At 44.8% G+C, this 17,455-nt stretch overlaps 1 protein-coding gene and 1 pseudogene across 1 annotated transcript in view; both read left to right on the top strand.

Moving 5' to 3' along the window:
• Positions 1-17,455, top strand: part of DAPK2 (death associated protein kinase 2) — a 115,651-nt gene that overhangs the window by 18,792 nt on the left and 79,404 nt on the right. The gene's annotated exons all lie outside the window — the stretch shown is intronic.
• LOC103083741 (heterogeneous nuclear ribonucleoprotein A1 pseudogene) lies at positions 4,534-5,461 on the top strand (annotated as a pseudogene).

The raw sequence follows: 17,455 nt of genomic DNA, 5'->3' as shown, positions 1-17,455 counted from the left end.
GGTGGAGCAGGGGAACAGGCCAAGTGTGCAGAGCTGTTTGACATCCCAGCAGCTGTACAGAATGCTCACTTGTTCTCCCCGTTCATGTGCCAGAATTGCCGTACATCACAGCTTCTTCCTGCACTGGTGTTAGCCTTGTGGCCTCTGTCCTGCTCCTGCTTCTCCAGGAAGTGGCTGAGCCTGGTTCTGCGAACCCCAGCGGGGTATCTAGTCCCAGACAGAGAAGATGCCAGAGCTTCCCCTTGTGGGCAGCGACCAATCTCAACTGAGGAGGTGCCGTGGAAGTTCCAGGTCATGGTGGTGGCTTTCTTGGGGCTTTCTGAGGATAAGGGAAATGCAAAGATTCATCTGTGGCATCTGAGCCATCAGCCATGGACTTAAAGACCTTGATTCAAGTCCCACTTTAGCTGTCAATATGCTTTGTGACTTTGGGCGAGACACTTTCCCTTTCTGGGTCATGCAGCACTTTGGTGGTGCAAGTGGAACCTGATTGCAGGTCTCCTTGCTCCTGGTGCTTCCTCTTTCTATTATTCCACAGAAACACTACAGGTATTTGATATCACACCAAGTCACCAACCCTTTCGCTTTTGACTTGTTCCTGTTAGTACCCGAGGTGCTCTTGAGAGTAGGGACTTTCTTCAGAGGCCTGCTGTCAGAGATCTACCCCCAAAACGTGATTCTCCTACATTTCACTCCTTTCAGCTTCAGACTTCTTGGGGCTACGTGATGGGTCTGTTTGTCTCTCTTTTTTAAAGTTAAAGTATACGGGCTCCCTTGGTGGCGCAGTGGTTGAGAGTCTGCCTGCCGATGCAGGGGACACGAGTTCGTGCCCCAGTCCAGGAAGATCCCACATGCCACGGAGTGGCTGGGCCCGTGAGCCATGGCTGCTGAGCCTGCGCGTCTGGAGCCTGTGCTCTGCAACGGGAGAGGCCACAACAGTGAGAGGCCTGCATACTGCCAAAAAAAAAAAAAAAGTATAGTTGATTTATAATGTTCTGTTAGTTTCTGGTGTACAGGAAACTGATTCAGTTATATGGATATATAACATATTCTTTTTTCTTATCCTTTTCCATTATGGTTTATTCCAGGATATTGAATATAGCTCCCTATGCTATACAGTAGGACCTGACCTTGTTATTTAGTGTCTGTCTCTTTGGACAGCTGCAAAGAGATCCTTCCAGAAAAGGTGGGCCAAGTGACACTGCTTTGTTGAAGCAAGTAATGTCCCATGACTGGGCTCCATAAAGATTTGTCATACGAATAGATGAATGAGTGAATGAATGAATGAATTCTAGCAAGAGGCAAGAGAATTGATGATGCCATGGGATCACCTGAATCATCACTGTAAGAGACCAGGGCAGTCTTGGGAAGACCCCTCTGTGAAACTGACCATCTTAGGGCAGCACTTGCCCAATTTCCAGTCCTGATGAAATGGGTTCTGTCCCCCACTGCCACCCCAGCTCTCTCTCCATGTCGATGCATTCAGCAAGACCATGCAGCGAGAGCTGGTGTGGGAGTGAAGGCGTCCTGGCTTTCGTTCTGCAGCTGCATGTGCTTAGGCAAATCCTTTCCCTCCCCAGGGGATCTCGGTTTCCCATCGCTAATGTTTACGTGCCTTCCAGCACTAGTCTCCTGTGACTTTATGATCATGTGAAGCATCCTTGCTGGGTCAGAAGCCACCTACTCACCAGGGCAGGAGTCACCAAGGGCCGTGGCACAGTAAAGCCTCCGGTGCCACTGAGACTGCTGTTGCTGAGATTAGACAGGGATGCTTGGCATCGAGGCTGTGCCCAGGGCCTGTTTTAGCAACACGGCTAGTAAATATTGACTCTGTGGCACGAAAATGGAAAGCAGAGATGACTGTGTTAACTCACTCAAAGGGTAGAAGTTCACCAAGCCCTGATAAGACAAGATGTAGTTACGCAATCTGTGGGCGTATCATTGACAAATACGTTGTTTAGGGCTGGGGAGAGCTGAAAATAGGACAAGGGAGCCTTCACGGCTGATCCACGGCCGCTGTCCCGTTGGCATAGGCTGGCCTGCTGGTTCATCGTTCACTTTTAAATGAATGGATACTTACATTCTTGAAGGATAGAGAAAAAAGACTGTAAGGAAATACACCAAAACATTCACTGTGACATTCTCTAGAGATGGTGAAGTTGCCAGTAATTAAAAACTATTTTTCACAGTCTACAACAATCACATTACTTATAATCAGAAAAAGGTAATGTATTAGAAACAAAATACCCTTTTTTGAAGAGTCTGAAGGAATTTTCAGAATTTTCTAAGTACTTCAGATCTTTGTGTTCTGCCTACTGGCCATTGTATGGTAACGTAGCTCTCAAAACCCAAGAAAACTCCATATGAGAGAAGGTACTCTTCAGAATAAACCCTGATCTAAGCGTGTTTATGTATTGATTTGTACCCATGAAAGCAGAACGTGGTGGGATAAAATCCCAGTCACTTGAGATAGCAGGATTTTTTTTTTTTCCTATGTAAACGCACACTGCTTTGAGTGCTTTCTGTTTGCCAGCCCTGTATTCTACAGTGACCAGGCCCGGCTTGGCCCAGAACTGGGCAGGTCTGAGCACAGGGCACTCCGGTAAGTGGCTCCAGTGGTTCTGGTAAGGTAGCAGGAGCCAGGTATGCAAGAGGGACTAGGCCTTAGAATTTGGAGGGCAGGGGTGGGAGTGCCATTATATTAATAATAATAATTATCACTGATTAAATACCAACCATATGCCAGGAACCTTCCACATATTACTAATCCTTCCAAAACTTTGTGTGATAGGCATTAGCTACCTTTTAGGGATGAGGAAAGCAGGGCTAGGAGAGTCACCTCCCAAAACTTCAGAGCCCATCAGCAGCAAGCTCTGGATTCAAACCCACATCTGCCTGACTGCAAAGCATTTGCTTTTCCCACCCTGCCAGGCTGCCTCTCAAGCAATTTAGGGTTTTACAGGAGAGCACAGACACCTGCAAAGGGAGCCTGAGCTAACAAGATGCATGCAGTCTCCATCTAGGACTGAGGGTCTTTGGAGGAAGACGCAGCCCCAAGTGTAAATCATCTGCGAGTAGCTACAGGTAGCATCCTTGTGTGCCAGCCCTGACCCCAGGACTGGGTCCATCTGCCCTCCTCGGCCCTGGGGCCACCCAGTGGGGCCATTGGGGCCACAAGAACCATGGGACAGGTGAGCCTTCTTTGAGGTTCCTTCTGGCCAGTCCAAACGGCCCTTCATCCTCATCATCCCTTGTGTGATGGGGTAGGTCATTTGTTGGGGGGCAGCTGAAGTTTGGGGCTGCACAGTCAGGGCCTGTGGAGGAGGAGAAATTGGTCTGTAGGCCTACTTTGTACCTGGTTAATTAAAACAACCAGTAAAAGAGTCTCATGGTGGTTTAGCTTTTTAGCTGGCTTGCTAGAGCTAATTTCTGTGTCTGACCGATCGCCTCTTTGGGCCCAAAGATCCTGTCCTCACAGCCCTTGGGACTGGCCAGGAGCCTCACTTCCTTGCCCAGCTCCTCTGGAAATCTCTCTACTGTAACCTCCCTGGAGAATGCTTTGTCTGCCCCCTTCACCCGGGAAGGCTTGCCTTCTGAGAATGAATGCCTCAGAGTTGAAGTTCATCGGTTAAAGTTGGTCTCCACTTATTTTGTTTTCTTAGGAGAAAGGATGTGAGTTTTGGGGGAGGGGCTGAATTGTGGTATGTGGTGTTTTTAAAAAACTATGTTTTTGGCCCAAGCAGCTGAGTTGATTGAAGCCCAGCAGCACCCGTTATGGAAATGGCTTATCTTGTGGTTCTCCAGAGTGGTGGCTAGAACATATTTGGTTTCCTGGCAAAACCATATAGGATTTTGAAATTTGATGGAGAAGGCTTCAAAGTTACCAAAATTGAAAGGAGTCGTGGCATCTGTATTCTCCTTCTGGCCCAGGAGTCTGGGTTTCTCTGAGGCTCACACCAATGTGAGTATCTGTTTTTTGACATAATAATGATAATCGTAATAATCACCTACATTTGTATAGAACTTTACAGTTTATGAAGAACATTCACATACATTATCTCATTCAATTCTTGTGGCTACATTTCTAGATAGGCAGGGACAATTAACCCTATTTTACAGAAGAGAAAATGAGGGATCAGAGATGTTAAGTGACCTGGTCACACAGCTAGGAAGAGGCAGCACCAGAAGTTGAACCAAGGTTTTCTGACTCCAGACCAGGAAAGGCAGGGAGGTTTGCATCCAGTTTATGATGTGGACCTGCCATTGTGTTGGAATGCAGGCTCCCTGGGCACAGGGAGATGCAAGCAACCCAAGACTGTCCCGGGCCCAGCAGAGCCAGCCTCTGCAGAAGATGAGACAACCTTCAATGTGCAACCTTCAAAGGCTCTTCCTGAGCCTTATGGTCAAGTGGGTCTTGGCCCCCTGTAGACCAGCAGTGGGAGGACCCCGTATTAAGAGCTCATAGAGCCTTTCTGCCCGTGGACGCCGCCGAGTAAGCATCGTTGACGTCTCCCCGCCCCCTCCACTACCGTCATGTCTAAGTCAGAGTCACCCAAAGAGCCCGAACAGCTGCGGAAGCTCTTCATCGCAGGTTTGAGCTTTGAAACAAGTGATTGACAGTCTGAGGAGCCATTGTGAGCAGTGGAGAACGCTCACAGACTGTGTGGTAATGAGGGATCCAAACACCAGGTGCTCCAGAGGCTTCGGGTTTGTCACATACGCCACTGTGGAGGAGGTGGATGCGGCCATGAAGGCAAGGCCACACGAGGTGGATGGAAGAGTGGTGGAACCAAAGAGGGCCGTCTCAAGAGAAGATTCTCAAAGACCTGGTGCCCACTTCACTGTGAAAAAGATTTCTGTTGGTGGCATTAAAGAAGACACTGAAGAACATCATCTAAGAGATTATTTTGAACAGTATGGGAAAATTGAAGTGATTGAAATCATGACTGACTGAGGCAGTCGCAAAAAGAGAGGCTTTGCTTTTATAACCTTTGATGACCATGACTCTGTAGACAAGATTGTCATTCAGAAATACCACACTGTGAATGGCCACAACTGTGAAGTAAGGAAAGCCCTATCTCAGCAAGAGATGGCTGGTGCCTCATCCAGCCAAAGAGGTCGAAGTGGTTCTGGAAACTTTGGTGGTGGTCGTGGAGGAAGCTTCAGTGATCGAGGTGGCTTTGGTGGCAGCCATGGTAGTGGGGGATATGGTGGCAGTGGGGATGGCTATAATGGATTTGGTAATGATGGAAGCACTTATGGAGGTGGTGGAAGCTACAATGATTTTGGCAGTTACAACAATCAATCTTCAAATTTTGGACCCATGAAAGGAGGAAACTTTGGAGGCAGAAGTTCTGGCCCCTATGGTGGTGGAGGCCCATACTTTGCCAAACCCCGAAACCAAGGTGGCAATGGTGGTTCCAGCAGCAGCAGTAGCTTTGGCAGTGGCAGAAGGTTTTGATTACTGCCAGGGAGGAGTGTGCTACTATAGGCTTATCAACTCTTAAAAAACAAAATTCCAGTTCAAGCTCATGGCTAAAGGGAGCATCCTTATGAGGACCTTTATCTGAGCCACTGTGCACTTCATTTTCACTCCATGCAGTAGTCATTAGCTGCTGTGCAGCGTGAATTAATCATTCAATTTTATGAATGGACTTTTAAAAAATAAAATGCATTTAACTTGGGGAAAAAAAAAAGAGCTCATAGAGCCCTGGGGTTAGCTGCTTTTGAACTTCGGAGTGGTAATTCCCACCTGGGACATACTGTCCTTGTCCTGCATGGCATAGGCAGGAGAGAGGGTGTCCTTGGCAGGGCAGGGCCCTGTGGGTCAGCCAGGCTGTGGTCTCCTGCAAGACCGCAGCTGGCACAGGTCCCTGACCATGTGGTGCCCTCTCCTGCCACCTCACCACCCTGCAGGGACCTGCTCTGCTCTTCTGCCCACATCACCTCATCCTTTCCTGCCCACCTCCTCTTAGGACGCTTCCTTTCTCCATGCCCCTTGCTTGTCTGGTAATTTCTCTCTCCTTCCTCAAAGGTGGCACATCTTGTTTTTATTTAATGGTCTTGACTTTTCTGAGGGATCAGATCTGTTTTTTCAGTTAGACGTCAGCTCCCCCGTGGTACCTTGCCTGTGGTCTTTGGTAAATATTCAGTACCTATTGGTAAATACCATTGGCTGCTCACCTGGCGTAGGAAAGTGTTTTGGGCTCCTGGCCTCACCCAGAACCTGAAGTCTCCTTCAGAGACCTGAGAACTGTTGGGACAGTCACACAGTGTTCAACCTGAAAGGGACCTTCGAGAGTATTTAATAATCCAACACGGGTTTTCCAGAAGAAGAAATGAAAACCCAGGAGGGGGTGATTTGTTCCTGAATTATCTGGTGGCTTTGAACAAGTCACTCACTTCCTGTGTTCTCATTTCTTCCTCTGGAAACCAGAGTGTTGGACTGTTAGATACTCTCAAAGCTCCCTTTTAGATTGAACGTTGGATGATTGTCCCAACAGCCCTCAGGTCTCTGAAGGATGGTGTGTGATGCGGCAGGAAGTTTTTCCCCATGCCTGAGGGAGGGTTGGAGATACTCACTCCTCCACCTCTGCCCGCAGCACTGCTGTCTCCTCAGGTAGTACTAGAACACCAGACTGCAGGATGGATCACACTTTTCTCTGTAAGCAGTCCTGGAGATAACCCCACTTCCCAAGGGTCAGGTGCTCTGGGATGCGGGAAGGCCATCTTGGAGCCCTTGGTTAGAGGAAAATGAAGTAAATGAACACTTGACCGGAGTCACTGCACCTCCAGGGAGGACTCAGGCAGCCAAGCCTCCAGCTCAGGACCCTGGCTGGAAGGTGTTTCTTTCTGGCAAAGCTGCCAGTCACACCCAAAGAAGGTTGGGGTTTGTTAAGTGCAATGACTAATTAGTCCTGAGGCGGGAGATCTCTACCCACTCACGATGGAATCATGATTTATTCACGTGAGGCTGGAACACTTACAGGGACTGGACCTTTGTTTCCTGTGGCTTCCATGTCACGTGCAGACAACTGTATTTTTCCAGAATGGATAATTTCTCAAACCTATCTTGCTTTCCCAGTTGCTGCCAGGAAACTTATAACTCTGGTCACTCGACAGCGCCCCCCTTCCTGGGTCTGCAGTTGTTTTGGAAGGAATGCATTCTTATCTGGGCCTCAGTTCCTTTCCTAGCAATGCAAGCACTGGGCTAGCTGCTATCTCAAGGCCTTCCAGCCCTTAGGTTCTTTACTTTTTCTTGCCCCTTTTCCCAGAAAAACACTTCTGTTTTCTTAAGGGATATGCTTCCTTAGAGCTGCTGCAAGTAAATCAGAGACATCTCAGCTGCTGGGAAGCCCTATGCCTGGTTTCACCTTTCTGCCCAATTACTAAGTCTTGAAGGCACCTAGTGTCCTTTAAGCTGCCAGTTTCTGCCTTTCAAGATTACACAGACCCACTTAATGTCTAAAATCTCGGTAAGGAAGGACAAGGTCTCAGCCCTGAGGCAGAGTTAAGGCGGGCTCACTCCGCTCTGTATTCCCTCAGAATGAAGGGTAGGACCTGTCTCACTCCTCAGGACGTTTGCAGTGTCACTGTGACTGCTTCCTGCACTCTGGCTGTGGAAGTGATTTGTCTCCTCAGTGATTTGGTTGCCACCTTGTGGATCGTCTGGGGGTAGGGGTGGCAGGGGCCTCAGGCCTTATAGGGTCTAAAAATGGTTTTGCTTCCGTGCTTTCTTTTTGTCTGTTTGCCGTTATGATGACACTGGAGATATAATTTATATCCTGTTTTCCCCAATTACATTACATTGTAAACATTGCCCTCTCATTTCCTCGGGGAATATATTTATCGGCCAGGTGACATGATCAGGTTAACTTTAATAGTTGAAAAAGAAAACTAGTGGATAAAACAAAAAAATCAAATAGTGCACTGTAAAGTTTCCTCCCCCATCCTCCTGAATCTTTCTAGCCCCAGGCCTCAGAAGGGACCATTATTAAGTTTCCATATATCCTTCCAGAAACTGTCTGTGCACACACAGCCATACATATGCACGTTCTGTATTTTTTAAAATGTAGATTGGATCAGACTGTGCATGTAGATGGGATCAGAATGTTGTTCTGCAATTTGATTTTTTAATCTTGTGCATTTTCCCAGATCCGTGTGTGTGTGTATGTGTGTGTGTGAGATGTTCTTTTTAACAGCTGCATAGACCAACTATGGATGGACCATAATGAATTTAACCGGTGACATTGAGGTTGTTACTACAATGCGCATCCTTGTATATACATCTGCACACCTCATTTACTCACCTTCTATCTGCCAAGTATGGTTCTAGACACTGAAGATTCTGCAGTAAAAAAGACAAACTCCAGTGCCACACTCATACCAGTATAATTTTTAGATAAATTCTGGAAAGTGGAATTGTTGACTGATTGATATATCACATTTATTGAATGCATGTAAGCCATGTAGAATATTTTGTCGCATGTTTGATGAATGTTTGAATTTTTGGCTGCCTGAAACTTTCTCCCTTACACTTGCCCCTGACCACGGTATCTGTACCCTCTCCTCAGCCTCCCAGTGGTTAAAGGGCCATTTACTGAGGTTTCAGGAAGGTCACTACAGCAGTGCTGGGTGATGACAGTAACATGTGTTTGCTGACACTTTTCTTCCTTTCTTTTTTTTCTTAACTGACGTATAGTTGATTTATAGTACTATATTAGTTTCAGGTGTATAACATAGTGATTCAATATTTTTTAGATTATACTCAATTTAAAGTTATTATAAAATATTGGCTACATTCCCTGTGCTGTACAATATATTCTTTTTTTTTTTTTTAATTTTATTTATTTATTTATTTATGGCTGTGTTGGGTCTTCGTTTCTGTGCGAGGGCTTTCTCTAGTTGTGGCAAGTGGGGGCCACTCTTCATCGCGGTGCGCGGGCCTCTCACTATCCTGGCCTCTCCTGTTGTGGAGCACAGGCTCCAGATGCGCAGGCTCAGTAATTGTGGCTCACGGGCCTAGTCGCTCCATGGCATATGGGATCTTCCCAGACCAGGGCTTGAACCCGTATCTCCTGCATTGGCAGGCAGACTCTCAACCACTGCGCCACCAGGGAAGCCCACAATATATTCTTGTAGCTTATTTCTTTTATACATAGTAGTTTGTACCTCTTAATCCCCTATTCCTATTTTATCCCTTCTCCCTTCCCTCTCCTCAGTGGTGACCACTAGTTTGTTCTCTATGTCTGTGAGTCTCTTTCTGTTTTGTTATATTCACTTCTTTGTTTTATTTTTTAGATTCCATATATAAGTGATACATATTTGTATCACTTATATCATACAATATTTGTCTTTCTCTATCTGACTTATTTCACTAAGCATAATACCCTCCAAGTCCATCCATGTTTTTGCAAATGGCAAAATTTCATTTTTTTTGTGTTTTATTTTATTTTATCAAAGTATAGTTGATTTACGATGTTGTGTTAGTTTCTGGTGTACAGCAAAATAATTCAGTTATATATATGTGTGTGTGTATATATATATATTCTTTTTCAAATTCTTTTCCATTATAGTTTATTACAGGATACTGAATATAGTTCCTTATGCTATGCAGTAGAACCTTCTTGTTTATCTATTTTATACATAGTAGTTTGTATATATGTTACTTCCAAACTCCTAATTTATCCCTCCCCACCTTCCCCTTTGGTAACCATAAATTTGTTTCCTATGTCTGTAAGTCTGTTTCTGTTTTGTAAATAAGTTCCTTTGTATCATTTTTTTAGATTCCACATGTAAGTGATGTCATATGATATTTGTATTTCTCTGTCTGACTTCAATTAATATGATAATCTCTAGGTCCATCCATGTTGCTGCAACTGGTATTATTTCATTCTGTTTTATGGCTGAGTAATATTCCATTGTACATATATACCACATCTTCTTTATCTGTTCATCTGTCGACGGGCACATAGGTTGCTTCTATGTATTGGCTATTATAAATAACGCGGCTATGAACTTTGGGGTGCATGTAACTTTTCGAATTAGTGTTTCTGTTTTCATTGTATATATACCTAGGAGTAGAATTGCTGGATCTGTAGTTCTGTTTTTACTTTTTTGAGAACCCTCCATACTGTTCTCCATGGTGGCCGCACCAGTTTACATTCCCACCAACAGTATATGAGCATTCCCTTTTCCCCACACCCTCACCAACATTTGTTATTTATAGACTTTTTGATGCTAGTCTTTCTGACAGGTGTGAGGTGATATCTCACTGTGGCTTTGGTATGCATTGCTTTGATGATTAGCAGTGTTGAGCATCTTTTCATGTACCTGTTGGCCAACTGAAAAATGTCTATTCAGGTGTTTTGGCCATTTTTAATAGGTATATATATATATATATATATATATATATATATATTTATATGTATGTATAGAGAGAGAGAGAGAGACAGAGACAGAGAGAGAGTTGTATGAGCTTTTTATGTATTTTGGATATTAACTCCTTATCAGTCAAATCATTTGCAAGTATTTTCTCCCATTCCGTAGGCTGTCTTTTTGTTGTGTTGATGGTTTCCTTTGCTGTGAAAAAGGCTGGCACTTTTAAGTTCCTTGAGGTACGGCTTTGCCATGTGTCCTCACAGTTGGCGTGAGGAAGTCAGAGTGGCTGGTTTGCACTTTACAGAAGGAACTGGGGCACAGAGAAGTAAGATTGAGCTAAGGTTGATGAAGGGAGTCCTAGCCCCCCACAAAGCTGGCTGGTAGCAAGGCTGGGATGAGGACTCAGGAAGAGGGACTCTGCTTCCGGAGACTACTTCAAGGACTGCTCAGAGTTCCTGCCATTTAAATGAAAGTATTTGACAAACAACCCGATCCAAAAATGGGCAGAAGACCTAAATAGACATTTCTCCAAGGAAGACATACAGATGACCAAGAGGCACGTGGAAAGATGCTCAACATCACTAATTATTAGAGAAATGCAAATCAAGACTACAATGAGGTACCACCTCACACCAGTCAGAATATCCACCATCAAAAAATCTACAAACAACAAATGCTGGAGAGGGTGTGGAGAAAAGGGAACCCTCTTGCACTGTTGGTGGGAATGTGAATTGGTACACCCACTATGGAGAACAGTATTGAGATGCTTTAAAAAACTAAAGATAGAATTACCATGTGACCCAGCAATCCCACTCCTGGGCATATACCCAGAGAAAACCATAATTCAAAGAAACACATGCACCCCAGTGTTCATTGCAGCACTGTTTACAATAGGCAGGACATGGAAGCAACCTAAATGTCCATTGACAGACAAATGGATAAAGAAGATGTGGTACATATATACAATGGAATATTACTCAGCCATGAAAAGGAACAAAATTGGGTCATTTGTAGAGACGTGGATGGACCTAGAGATTGTCATACAACGTGAAGTAAGTCAGAAAGAGAAAAACAAATATCGTATATTAACGCATATATGTGGAATCTAGAAAAATGGTACAGATGAACCTGTTTGCAAGGCAGAAATAGAGACATAGATGTAGAGAACAAACGTATGGACACCAAGGGGGTAAAGCTGGGGGGTGGTGGGATGAATTGGGAGATTGGGATTGACATATATGCACTAATATGTATAAAATAGATAAATAATAAGAACCTGCAGTGTTAAAAAAAATAAAATTAAATTTAAAAAAAGTAAGCGTTTTAAAACTGAAAGATGAAGTTAGTTTTTTTCTTTTCACTTCGTTCTAAAGGGCTTGCATTTCATGAATTCACTTAGAGCTGCTCTGTGCACTGCAGTAGCCAGCGGCCGCGTGGGACTACTTAAGTTTAAAGTAATTAAAATTAAATAAAGTTACAATAGGTTGTTCAGTCATGGTAGCCACATTTCAAGTGCTCAGGATTCACATGTGGCTAGTGGCTACTGCACTGGACAGTGCTCTACTGGATATTTCCATCATCCACAGCCCTGACTTCAAGTGTCCATGAGGCTGTAATGTTATTTTTCTCCTAAATTCATGTTTGTAGGTGGAATTTTTGAGATCATCTTCGCTCTCTAACTTTACAGGTAGGGAAAAGGGGGTGTATAGATGGGAGGTGACTAGCTGCCCATGGTCGCATAGCTGAGGGTGCAAAGCTATAATTAGAGCCAGACCTCCTCCTATGTTTCATAGTTGTTTTACAATGTTGTGTTAGTTTCTCCTGTACAGCGAAATGGAGTTCCCTGTGCTATACAGCAGGTTTTCATTAGTTATCTATTTTATACATATTAGAGACCTCCTGTAGGAGATTAGAATGATTAAAGTACAAACTGAAAATAAAGATGATTGAGAAGGCAGGCAGGCGGAGCCTTTGCCTGAAGGTGGCCTCTGTGGTTAGGAGTGATGCGAAACCACTGGTTTAAGACTGAGAGCCAAGTGGGGAACATCGTCATACTCTAAGTGTCAAGAATGCCTATACCCCTTGCCTCATAGATTTTATCCTCTACTCAACCTCTGGCTCCTGAAAACTGTAGTTAGGAAGATGAGCAGAGTTATCAACTAAGCAGTTGATAACTGTTGTTAGTACTAGTAGTAATACTGGTAATGCTAATAACAACAACAGTTGTCAAGTACCCTGCCAATTTTCCTAACTACAGTTTTTCATTTTGGTGGTGGTGGTAGTAGTAGTAGTAAACAGGAAGACAGGAGTTAAAAATTATGTCCATAAGGGCTTCCCTGGTGGCGCAGTGGTTGAGAGTCTGCCTGCCGATGCAGGGGACACGGGTTTGTGCCCCGGTCCGGGAAGATCCCACATGCCGTGGAGAGGCTAGGCCTGTGAGCCATGACTGCTGAGCCTGCGTGTCTGGAGCCTGTGCTCTGCAATGGAAGAGGCCACAACAGTGAGAGGCCTGCGTACTGCAAAAAAAAAAAAAAAAAAAAAAAAAAAAAAAAATTATGTCCATAGGCAGTCCTTAAAGGTGGAAGGAGCTTTCTGGTATACCAAGATAATTCTCTTGTGTGTTTATGCTAGTGATTCTCAAATGTTAGTGGATATTGGAATTCCCCTAGAGGGCTTGTTAAACCATAGATGTTGGACCCCATCCCCAGCGTTTTGATTCAGGAAATCTGGGTAGGGCCTGAGAATTTGCATTTCTAACAAGTTCCCGGATGATGCTTATGCTGCTGGTTTGGGGGGCATACTTTGAAAAGCTTTGGTTTATACCTTTAGGTGCTAAAGAGAACTCAGCTTAAGTTTCAGTGGCACAGATTTACATTTCTAACCCCCTTTTACAGACCCTCCTACCTATGCCCCAACTGTGTCCCGCCTAGAACCAGCCTCTGTACCACTCGGAAAACAGTTGTCATTACTAACCATGTCTGTGCGTCAGTTTTTCAGACCTAACCACCAGTAAGTCTTGAGCTTCTACCATGTGCTGGTTTTACAGTGGGTGTGGTGGGTCACACTGATGAAGTGTAAGATATTGCCCTGCCCTTAAGAAGATTAATCTAGTTTGGGGGTGGGAAAAACACAAACACAGGAAAGAAAAGGGTACAAAGAGATAATTGTCTTTTTGTGTACTCATCTTTCTAAGCTGACGCATTCAGAGGCGAGGATCCCTGGGGGTTTGCATGGTCAGGGAAGCTTCCAGGAGGAGTTAGAACTTGAACTTAAGCAGAGGTAGGATTTGACTAGGCAGAAGGTATCTCAGGATAGGCAAACGGGCAAACAGGAGAAGCCCCGAGGTGGGAATGTGTGTGTTGGCGCATAGCCTTGACGGGAGGGGAAGACAGGTCTTGAGTAGAAGAGAATGTGATGACATAAGTGCTGCAGGAAGATGGACTCGGGGATGTGTGGGGTGGACTGGGAATGTAGATGGAGGACTGTGGGCACGAATGCTGAGCAGGAGGTTGTGCTAAGTGTTTTCATCTGTAAAAGTCTAGCTCTAGAGGGGGGTGGGTATGAAGAGAGTCTAGTCAATTTCATTCAGAAAATATGTACTGCAGCCCTACAGGGGGTCCAGCATTGTATTAGGTACCTGCGGGTACAAGGATGGGTGATTACAGGCTCTGCTGGAGGATCTCACAGTTTAGTGAGGAAGAGGAATATACAAAGAGAGAATTTCAGTAAAATGTGCTGAATGCTATGATGGAGGTGTGCACCAGAGGTGGAAACAGAGGAAAGCTTCATGTTCAGGACACGAAGAACATTTCTTTTTTTCTTTTTTTGAGTTTTATTTTATTTATTTTTATACAGCAGATTCTTTTTTTTTTTTTTTTTTTTTTTTTTTTTTTTTGTGGTACGTGGGCCTCTCACTGCTGTGGCCTCTCCCGTTCACCCCTGATTGGATAATTACAGTTGTTGATGAAAAAGTAATCCGTGGATCTAAGAAAGAAATGGAGAATTTTATCTGAGCCAGATTGAGGATTATAACCTGGGAAGAGCATCTCAGAAAGCTCTAAGAACTCTTGCACCCATTAGAAATCAAAACACAGTTACATGAGTTTTTTGAGACAGAGCACTGTACATCAATGATGTATTATTGACAGTTCACACAATCCAGATCTAAGTGTCAATGTGGCCCCTTATAAGATCAAGAAGGAATGTTATCTTTTAAGCAGTTGTCTTGTTGCTGGGAAAATGTTCCTCTTTATGGTTGAGCAGGTATTCCTGTTGATGGGGGAGGTTTGGTCAATGCATAATGCGGATGCACACTGCACACTAGAAGGGAGAGAGGGGCCAAAGGGCAGAGAAAATTTTCTATGCTTAAATTTTTCTTGGCTTTCCATAAAATATGAATTTTGTTTCACATAGTGTTCTGCTGTTCTGGTTGGGGGTGTCCATTCAAGTGTTTATTTTCTCTCTCTCTCTCTTTTCTACTGTTAAACAACACAGGAGGTATTGAAAGGGAGGTTTTCACTTAACTATTCATCATCCTAGCACATTTTTGCCTCTGTGTTCTCTACTTTTTTTTGGCCACACAAGTGTGTTTAAACAAAATGAAAACTGTAATCAAACTGTACGTATACCATCTGCGCATGTTCCCGTATCATTATTTTATAAACATGTCCCACCTGATTCTCCAGTTTATCATCTTAATGTTTGTGTCATCTTCCATTGCAACCGGAAGAGCTAATTACCACCTAGTTCCTTAGTGGAAGATTTTTAGCTTGTTTCCAGATTTTCCTTGTCTATGGAGCTGTGCTCTCTCTTTTGAAGTCTCTCCATTGGCTACATTCCCAAAGAACCCTGCACTTGGACTCAGAATAATCTGATTTTAAGTTCCAGATCTGTGGCTAGTTAGCTGTGTGGCTTCAACTCTCTGAGGCTCAACTTTCTGCTCTGTGATAATACTGACTGTGCAGGGTGTTGAGATATGACTCAGGGCCCATAAAGGACCTGCACATTTAGGCACAGTTGATATGACTCAGTAGAAGCACATGAGTGAGTATTTTTATGGTTCTCTTTTTATCTCTCTACGTAGAGATATAATTCACTGACCATGCAATTCATCCATTTATAGTGTACAATTCAGTGGCTTTTACTCTATTCCCAGAGTTGTGCATCATCACCACCATCAATTTAAGAACATTTCATTACTACCAAGAAGAAACCCTGTGCACACTAACAGTCATTCCCCATTTCCTCCAACCCCCCACCCCAACCCTAGGTAACCACTAGTCTGCGAATTTTGTCTCTATGGGTTTGCCTATTCTGGTCATTTTATGTAAATGGAATTATATTTATGTGGTGTTTTATGACTGGCTTCTTTCATTTAGCATCATGTTTTCAAGGCTCTGTGTTGTAACATGTATCTACTTCATTCCTTTGAGTCACCAAATAATATTCCATTGTATGGATATAGCACCTTTTATTTATCCATGTATCAGTTGATGGACATTTAGGTTGTGTGGTTCTTTAAACATTTTTAAAATTAATTAATTTATTAATGTATTTATTTTTGGCCGCGTTGGGTCTTCGTTGCTGGGCACGGGCTTTCTCTAGTTGTGGCGAGCGGAAGATACTCTTCTTTGCGGTGCGCGGGCTTCTCATTGCGGTGGCTTCTCTTGTTGCGGAGCATGGGCTCTAGGTGTGTGGGCTTCAGTAGTTGTGGCACACGGGCTCAGTAGTAGTGGCTCACGGGCTCAGTAGTTGTGGTGCACTGGCTCTAGAGTGCAGGCTCAGTAGTTGTGGCTTGTGGACTGTAGAGTGCAGGCTCAGTAGTTGTGGCACACGGGCTTAGTTGCTCTGTGGCATGTGGGATCTTCCCAGAGCAGGGGTCGAACCCACGTCCCCTGCATTGGCAGGTGGATTCTTAACCACTGCGCCATCAGGGAAATCCCTTACGTTGTGTGGTTCTTGATATGCAGTGCTAACTGACATCTATCAAACACTGTTGCATGCCCCAAGTTGTTTGATGTGCCAATATATAGGACTCTTGGTCCCTTTTTCATCGTAACTGTCAAACCACAGAAATTAGATAACTGCTGGGAGAACTGTCATAGAGCTGCTCCCCTGAGTTATGAAGGAACCCCGTACTGAGTAAGCCCATACCCTTTAGGAAGGTACCTTTGCCTTCCTTCCTGATACTAACTTTCTCCAGGGCTGGGAGATCAGAGGAGGCAGCCCATTCAGGAGGCAGAGAAGGCTTCCTGGAGGAGGGGGCCTTCAAGGATGGAAAGCCTGGCTGGAGTAGGAGTAGATGGACATCTTGGGCAGGTGTGAGCAGGGGACAGATTGCCATGATAGGAGAGTGGAGGGAAGATTTAGGGGCCCTGGGAACTGAGGGTGCCAGATTACAGGCTGAGGGGATCTTATACAGAAAGGGTTGTGTGGTGACGAGCATGGTGAAGTGAGGTTGGGCCCACTACTGTCTTGTACATTTCCCCCCCTCTCTGTAGCTGGTGGAGGTTTTTCTGAGTGAGGTTCAAGCCTCCCTGCATATTCAGTGGCTTTCTGGAGCTGGGCTACCTGTGGGCAGGAGGGAAGAATAGTCGCCACTTCCTTCTTGGCTCCCTGTGAGATTGATGTAATCTGGACTTGGCTCTCTCCTCTCCCAGCTGCCATGTAGGCGCCAAGGCTGAGCTGTTTGAAACATGATGTGGGGTGGAGGGGAGGGCAGAGAGAACAGGGATGCCTGTCAGGAAACCTGTCTGGCCCTGGCTCTGTCACTGCCCGGGAGAGTAGAGGACTCAGGCAGGTCCATCCCCTTGTCTGGACCTCGCCTTCCCCATCTGTAAAGTGAGGGTGATGGTGAGAAGTTCCCTTTATTTCCACAGTTCCATGAGCTTTGGCAACTTTTATTGTGCTGGGGATCTCAGACAACTTTCCGTGGTTGGTTCTGTCCCGCTATGGGGGGCTTGTGGCTTCTCTTGAGGGTCCTGATACAGGTGCTGGAACTGTGCATATTTAGTTGGGGTGGGGAGACAGGGGCTGACAGATATTGTAAAGTCCAGGATATAATAGGAGGAGAGAT

This window comes from Lipotes vexillifer, unplaced genomic scaffold (assembly GCF_000442215.2).
Source record: "Lipotes vexillifer unplaced genomic scaffold, Lipotes_vexillifer_v1.1 scaffold1019, whole genome shotgun sequence".
Classification (NCBI taxonomy): domain Eukaryota; kingdom Metazoa; phylum Chordata; class Mammalia; order Artiodactyla; family Lipotidae; genus Lipotes; species Lipotes vexillifer.
Note: the sequence above shows the minus strand (reverse complement) of the source record. Positions and strands in the feature narration are given on the sequence as shown.